The 6,745-nt window shown below is 36.2% G+C and overlaps 1 pseudogene; it reads left to right on the top strand.

Moving 5' to 3' along the window:
- The first annotated feature begins 752 nt into the window (after positions 1 to 752).
- On the top strand, positions 753 to 5,039 carry LOC148586293 (uncharacterized; annotated as a pseudogene).
- Positions 5,040 to 6,745: the final 1,706 nt, after the last annotated feature.

The raw sequence follows: 6,745 nt of genomic DNA, 5'->3' as shown, positions 1-6,745 counted from the left end.
TATGGTATTTTTATAGTACTTGTTAATTTTTATAGTACCTGTTATTTCAAGTTTTCCTTTCCGCCATAGATCTACTCAACAAGAAACCATGTTTGTAAAGTTGGAAGTTGTTTCTTCCGAAAGGAAACCAATCAAGAGTTATAAGATAGAAAAATAGATTAATCCAGCCAAAATCAAATTTACAAGGATAAGCTAAAAGACAATTTCCTTGTTATAGGATTAATCCACCAAAAAATGACCTTGATAATCTCCTTTGGACAAAAATTTCTTCCAAACCAATCTGGAGGAAATATCCTCCAACCCATTTAAAATATTGCCATGTGTCTATAAACATTTAAAAAACACATTAAATTTAGTCTAAGTTAACAAGCTACTATTAATGACAATAAAAATTTAATGTACCTTTTAAATGTCTATAAACACATGGCACTATTTTAAATGGACTTGAGGATATTTCTCCCATACTAGTTTGGAGGAAATTTCTGTCCATCTCCTTTAATAACAACCGTATGTATACCCTTTCAAAATGAAAATGAGATCCTTTTGAAATCACTTAAATAATTGCAGTAGCTTGGATTCGATCTTAAATCAGGTATTACTTGGAACTAATCTTTCCTTTGTCAAATTTACGTAAATGCCATCTTAATTTTTCGGTCTTCAAGAGGATATATATATATATATATATATATGCTAACTAACCACCCTTTGCGTTTTGTGCCTCCGTGACTGTGTATTAATTAGCAGAGAGTAAGATGGCGGCCGGTGAGATTTGGCATCATTTGCAGCTCATAGATAACCTGGAAAGTTATAGAAACTGCTGGCTGTGCGGAAAGTCAGTATTGGGAAGTCGCGGCTACAATTGCGGGGAATATTGTGATTTTATCATTCATGAATCATGCCCCGAGACAACAAATCGCAAGATATGGATAGAGGCCAGACATGATTTGAGCGAGAAACATCACTTGATATCCATGAAAGAGGTGGAGAAGAATGGAGATGAGAAGAAAGTAGTAGTTTGCTCATTGTGCGAGGAACCAGTATCGTCTTTGTTAGTGTTAGGTAACAACAACATTACCTTTTACAAATGCTACTTCCCCAACTGCACCTTCCTCCTTCATGAACCATGTGCACAATTGCCCATCGAAACAACACACCTTCTGCACTTCTCAAACCACAACCTTTATCTCATACCGCCAACAGAGATTCAATATTGTTGTGGTGCTTGCGGTAAAGTTTTCAGTGGACGCTTCTATTACAAATGTAATACATGTGATTATAGGCTCCACGTTACATGTGCTTCTCGTTGGCAAAATATTAGTGCTGACAAATGTAACCCACACGCATTCATCCCCACTCGAGATCCAATCGAGTTCACTTTCCAAGTGTGTGGTGTAAAATGCAGTGGCATTGCATGTCTATGTAATAACTGTCTACTTCTGATTCACTCTAACTGTGGTAAATTTCTATGCACCATCAAAATTAGAGGACATGGTCACTCCCTCACTTACACCTTCTCTCTTAGTTAAGTCAAAAAGCACAAGTGTGAAGTTTGTCAAGAAGAGGTGGATATAAAGTATGCAGCTTACTATTGTGATGATCAAAATTGTGACTACATTGCCCACTTACGGTGTGGATATTGGATTAGGAAGGAGGGTGAGGCCTGTGATTTTGTTGACTATGCTACTCATTTGGTCGAGGGCAACGATCTAACAGAGGATGAAAAAGCTGCCCCTCAGGAGATCAAACATTCGAGTCATCCACAACATAAATTAATCCTTAAAAATGAAGAGCTTTTGGATGTCAAGCATTGTGAGGGGTGCATGCAATTTATAGTGTTGTCCCCGTTTTATGGCTGTGCGCAGTGCAAGTTTTCCCCCCATATAAGATGTACTAAACTACCCCAAGAGGTTATGCGACCATTTCATCACCGACACCTGCTCAGCCTACATAATGTAAATTACAATGTGCAATCGTTCAAGTGTTATGCTTGCGAGCGAACTCAAAGTGGCTTCAACTACATATGTGTCAAGAATTCATGTCACAATGAAATATTTGATGCTCAGTGTATTTTAATTCCAGAAGCCTTTAAACATAAAGGCCACTATCACTACCTCTTCCTTGGTAAATTTGGTCAATCAAAGTGCAATGCTTGTAGTCAAAGACCTTAAGGCACTCAAATATTTGATTACACCACTTGTGGGTTCCGCTTGTGCATTAAATGTGCTACTCTTCCACTAGTAGCTAGGCATAGATATGACACACATCTCCTATATCTCACTTATACAGCTGAAGATAATTCTGGAGAATATTAGTGTCAAATTTGCGAAAAAAGAAAAGGGATGAAAAAGCTTTGGTTCTATTACTGTAAAAATTGTGATTTCACTGCTCATCCTCAATGTATTCTTAGAAGAACTTAATTGTATTAGTTACATTTGTTTATGTGAGAGAGACATGGAGGGAGAACAATTGTATACAATTTAATTCAACATACATGAAGGGAGAATCTTTTTTCTTGTGAATGTAAAATATTTTGATATTTTGAATGTAAAAATAATGTAAAATGTAAACCCTAAAATATTTTGATGTTTTGAATTATCAATGTCATGCACGGCTACATGAGAGGGTGAAAAAAAAAGAAAAAAAAGTCTTACAATAATAAAACTTATATAGAAATAGGGAAGGGACCTAAAAATAAAGCTTTGCAAGCCTTATTAATTATAATTTACTCAACTTAAACCTCTAATTGAGATATTCATAATTGAATAAGGTATTTTGATTTTACATTCACCTTATCCATCTTTAATCTTCGAGTACTCAATCACATGATCATCCACAATACTTGTATTAAAAAATAAAATCTTTTTAGTAACCACTTAACTAAAATTATTAGGCATGAGTAAATTATCTCAAGGAGATATTTATATTTCCTATGAAGAATAACTCAGTGCAACAACCAAAAGTACAAGGTGTGGTTCTCAATTCACAATAAAAATTTTATTTTTTTGTAACAAAGCATTAACGTGTCATTGGTAATATGTTTGGCGGATTAAAAAATTAGTCGTAACTATTGGAGATTTAGTAACCACTACAAAAAAAAAAAAAAAAAAAAAGGTTTAGTAACGCTTGGAATAGAGGCACTTTAATAAAACATACCCTTGTAGAGACTTTTTATTGTGTAAACGACACAAAATAAAATTAGCAACGCCTGCGCAGAAAAACGTCCCCTTAATTCGCGACATTCCAAAAGGGCATGCCCCAATTTAGTTAATTAAGTGCACCTGGCTGGCAATCGCCCTTAATTCGGGACGCCTGATATCTAAGTGTCCTTAGTTAGGGGCACTTGCCACCCAATTAGGGGCGCCTGCCAACTAGGCACCCCTAATTAAGTGCGCATGGCTGGCAAGCGCGCCTAATTAAGGGCCCCTGGCTGGCAAGCGCCCTTAATTCAAGACGCCTGTTATCCAAGCGCCCTTAATTAGTGGCGCCTGGATGGTAAGCGCCCTTAATTAAGGGTACCTGGCTAGCAAGCACCCTTAATTAGGGGCGCTTGCCAGCCAGGCGCACTTATATAAGGGCGCTTGGATAGTAGGTGCACCGAAATTATTTTTGTTAGCCCGCGAGCTTAATTTTCCCTAGAAAAATTAAGCTCGCCTATGATTCCTTAGCTCTCGCCTAGTACTTCCCCCTCAATATTTTCCCTCTCCCCGTACAGTATCTTTAATTCAAATAAATCTTATGAAATAGGACATTGCAGTAAGCTCGAGCTTGACATAGGGATCAATAAATTGGGCAACTGACGACGCTTATGCCAAGGTCATGGGGAATGCAGAATACATTGGCCGTTTACGAGGAATGGGACCTAGGCTTTTACCAGTCAAAGGCAGCACACATGCAAATAAATCATCGACCTTAGCTGCACAAGTCCCTGCACTACTTGAGCGTATAAATGAACAAGAGCAACCGATTTCCAAACAAAACGAATAGATTGCCATGTTAACATCTGCCTAAGTCGACGTCTAGAAATTTATGAAAAATTATTTTGTGAGCCAAGGAACGAGCAACATAATCATGTGTACTCCACATGACCCCGAGTGTCCCGGTGTTGTCAGAGCAAGATCATCAGTTGCTAGTCGACCAGGTAATTAATTAACCTTAATTAAATTATACTAGTTATATTTACATTTTCATGATTAAAAAATGTTACTTCCACATTGTAGTTGACTTAAGAACATATATATGATTGCATAATATACATTTGCATCTATTTATGTATAGGTGAGAATGGATTAACAAATGAAGATGAGCATGCAGAAGGCGACCATCGTGGATCATCACAAAGTATGTATAGATCTTCATATCTTAGTCGCTTGTAATATAATCTAGTTATATATAGGTTTGCACTTTCAAAATAGTTAGATATAGGTTTGTAATTTAATATTTTTTTTTTTTGTTTTATCATTTGCAAGTAATCGTTAAGTGACGTACGTATACTTGACCTGTTAGGTTGGGTATGTATTTGACGCCAAATGCTAAGCGAACTCGTTGATATATTTTATTTCATATGCAATATACAATTTTTGTGAACTCTTTTAAGAGGTGGTACACTTTGTGTTTATGATATCGTTTTGGATATTTTATTTCATATGTATGGTAAAATTTTTGTTAACTCTTTAAGATGTGGTACACTTTGTATTTATGATATCATCATTTTGGATTTAGATGTCTTATGAGATATGAGATTGTATACATGGATTAGCTATGTGTTGTGAGATATGTGTAAGATTGTATGAGGTTGATGAATGGAGAAAATATTTATGGATTAATCCAATATTTACGGAGAAAATACGCAATACAATATTGTATTGCGTATTGTATATAAGGAGTATATAAAAAATATCTATGGATTGCATGGGAAAAACATTTTCTCCATATATTGATTATTGGTAGGGCTTCGTGGTGTGGAAGCTCTCCCATATAGAAATAGGGGCGCTGTACACGCAAGAGCCTCATTTTATGAAAGGGGGCGCTTGCCCACCTGAGCGCCCCCTTTTTAGAATGAGGGCGCTTCCTAGGCAAGCGCCTTCATTCTAAAAAGGGGGCACTTAGAGTGCTTGCCTAGGAAGCGCCCTCATTCTAAAAATGGGGTGTTTTTCACCACTAAGTACCCCGTTTTTTAAAAAAGGGGGCGCTTAGTTCCAAATGTCCCCTTTTCAAGACACTTTTTAGTAAAAAAAGTCTCAAACTTAAATTCTAGTCGCCATAAAAATCGACGTGTCCCAAATGCCCCTAATCAAGCGTTGCGAAATCAATAGGGACATTTGTTTGGCCAAAAATGCCCCAAATAATCATGTCACTAAACCTTGTTTTTTTTTTTTTTTTATGGTGAACGAGTCAATTTCTGACACGTCACACTTTGGTGACGTGTTAGAATATGACACATTACTACAAGTAACATAACGTGTTTGGTGACGTGTCATATTTTCACATGTTATCACAAGGTAATGTGTCAGTATGACACATTACTAAATCTTTGGTAACTTGTCAATTTGACACGTCACCAAATTAGTAACGTGTCAACTATGACACGTCAACACTTTGGTAACGTGTCATATTAGACACGTTACCCTTGGGGTAACGTGTTAAATGTTAACATATTACCAATGAGGTGACGTGTGAAATATGACACGTCACCATTTGGTGACGTGGCACAATGTTAACACGTCACCAAATTCAGTCGGAATTTTTTTTTTTAAATTTCTCCATGCACACCTTGTATACGAGTTACACATGTATACTATGCTATCCATCAAGATTATCCACCAACTAACTCAAAAACTCAATTATCCACCAACTAACTCAAAAACTGTCAACTATCACAGGTAATCTACGAACTAATTAAAACTATCTCTATATATACATCAACATTGTTAATAAACAAATATATCATTATATATACATCAACAAAACATACAAAATACTCAAGTTAAGTTGTTTGTGAATACATGACTCAAAATATAAACCCCAACTGAATCCGAGGGAACACCATCATGACCGCTCGACTTCTCCGCTCTAACTGCAAATGATAAAACAAACAATCAATCAGCAAATTAACATGATAGAATCTTATCAAGTCCTAAGTGCTAGCAACGTCAAAGTAAAGTGATCATACTCTAAAAAGGCAAACTGATGATATTGTGAACCAAAAATAAGAAGGAAAAAAAATAATTATAACACATAATATTCTAGGACACAAGGGGACAAGAGATGCTTCAAAAGACGACAATGATTATCACCCAACTCTCTTATAGCAAGCCTCTAGGCCAAATTGAACCTCCACCTCCCATTAGAATGGGATGGTTGCTAAAGTCATAATTTCATGTCCCATGGGGTATGGGAGATGCTTATCCATCTAAAAGAATCATGGGTGACATGTCTGAGAAAGAAACAAAGAAAACAAAATGAGCAACTGTTACAAATGTTCAACTCCTAGAAATAGGTTTGTCAAAGAACCAACCTGGTTCCATGGATAAAAAAGTAATTCTAAGTTTCTCCATCCAATGAGACATTTAATATACTTTTCTACCCAATTAAATACAAGAATATACTTTTATATTGGAAAAATGCATAAGAACCCAAAGTATGAACTCCAAAGTATGAACTTTTACATTAGATATAAATATATATTCTCCAAAGTATGAACTCCCCACCTTCAAATTTTAAGCCACTCATAAAGAAACCAAGGCTC

Source organism: Corylus avellana, chromosome 4 (genome assembly GCF_965113065.1).
Source record: "Corylus avellana chromosome 4, dhCorAvel1.hap1.2, whole genome shotgun sequence".
In the NCBI taxonomy this organism is placed as follows: Eukaryota; Viridiplantae; Streptophyta; class Magnoliopsida; order Fagales; family Betulaceae; genus Corylus; species Corylus avellana.
This window is presented reverse-complemented; position numbering and strand designations above follow the sequence as displayed.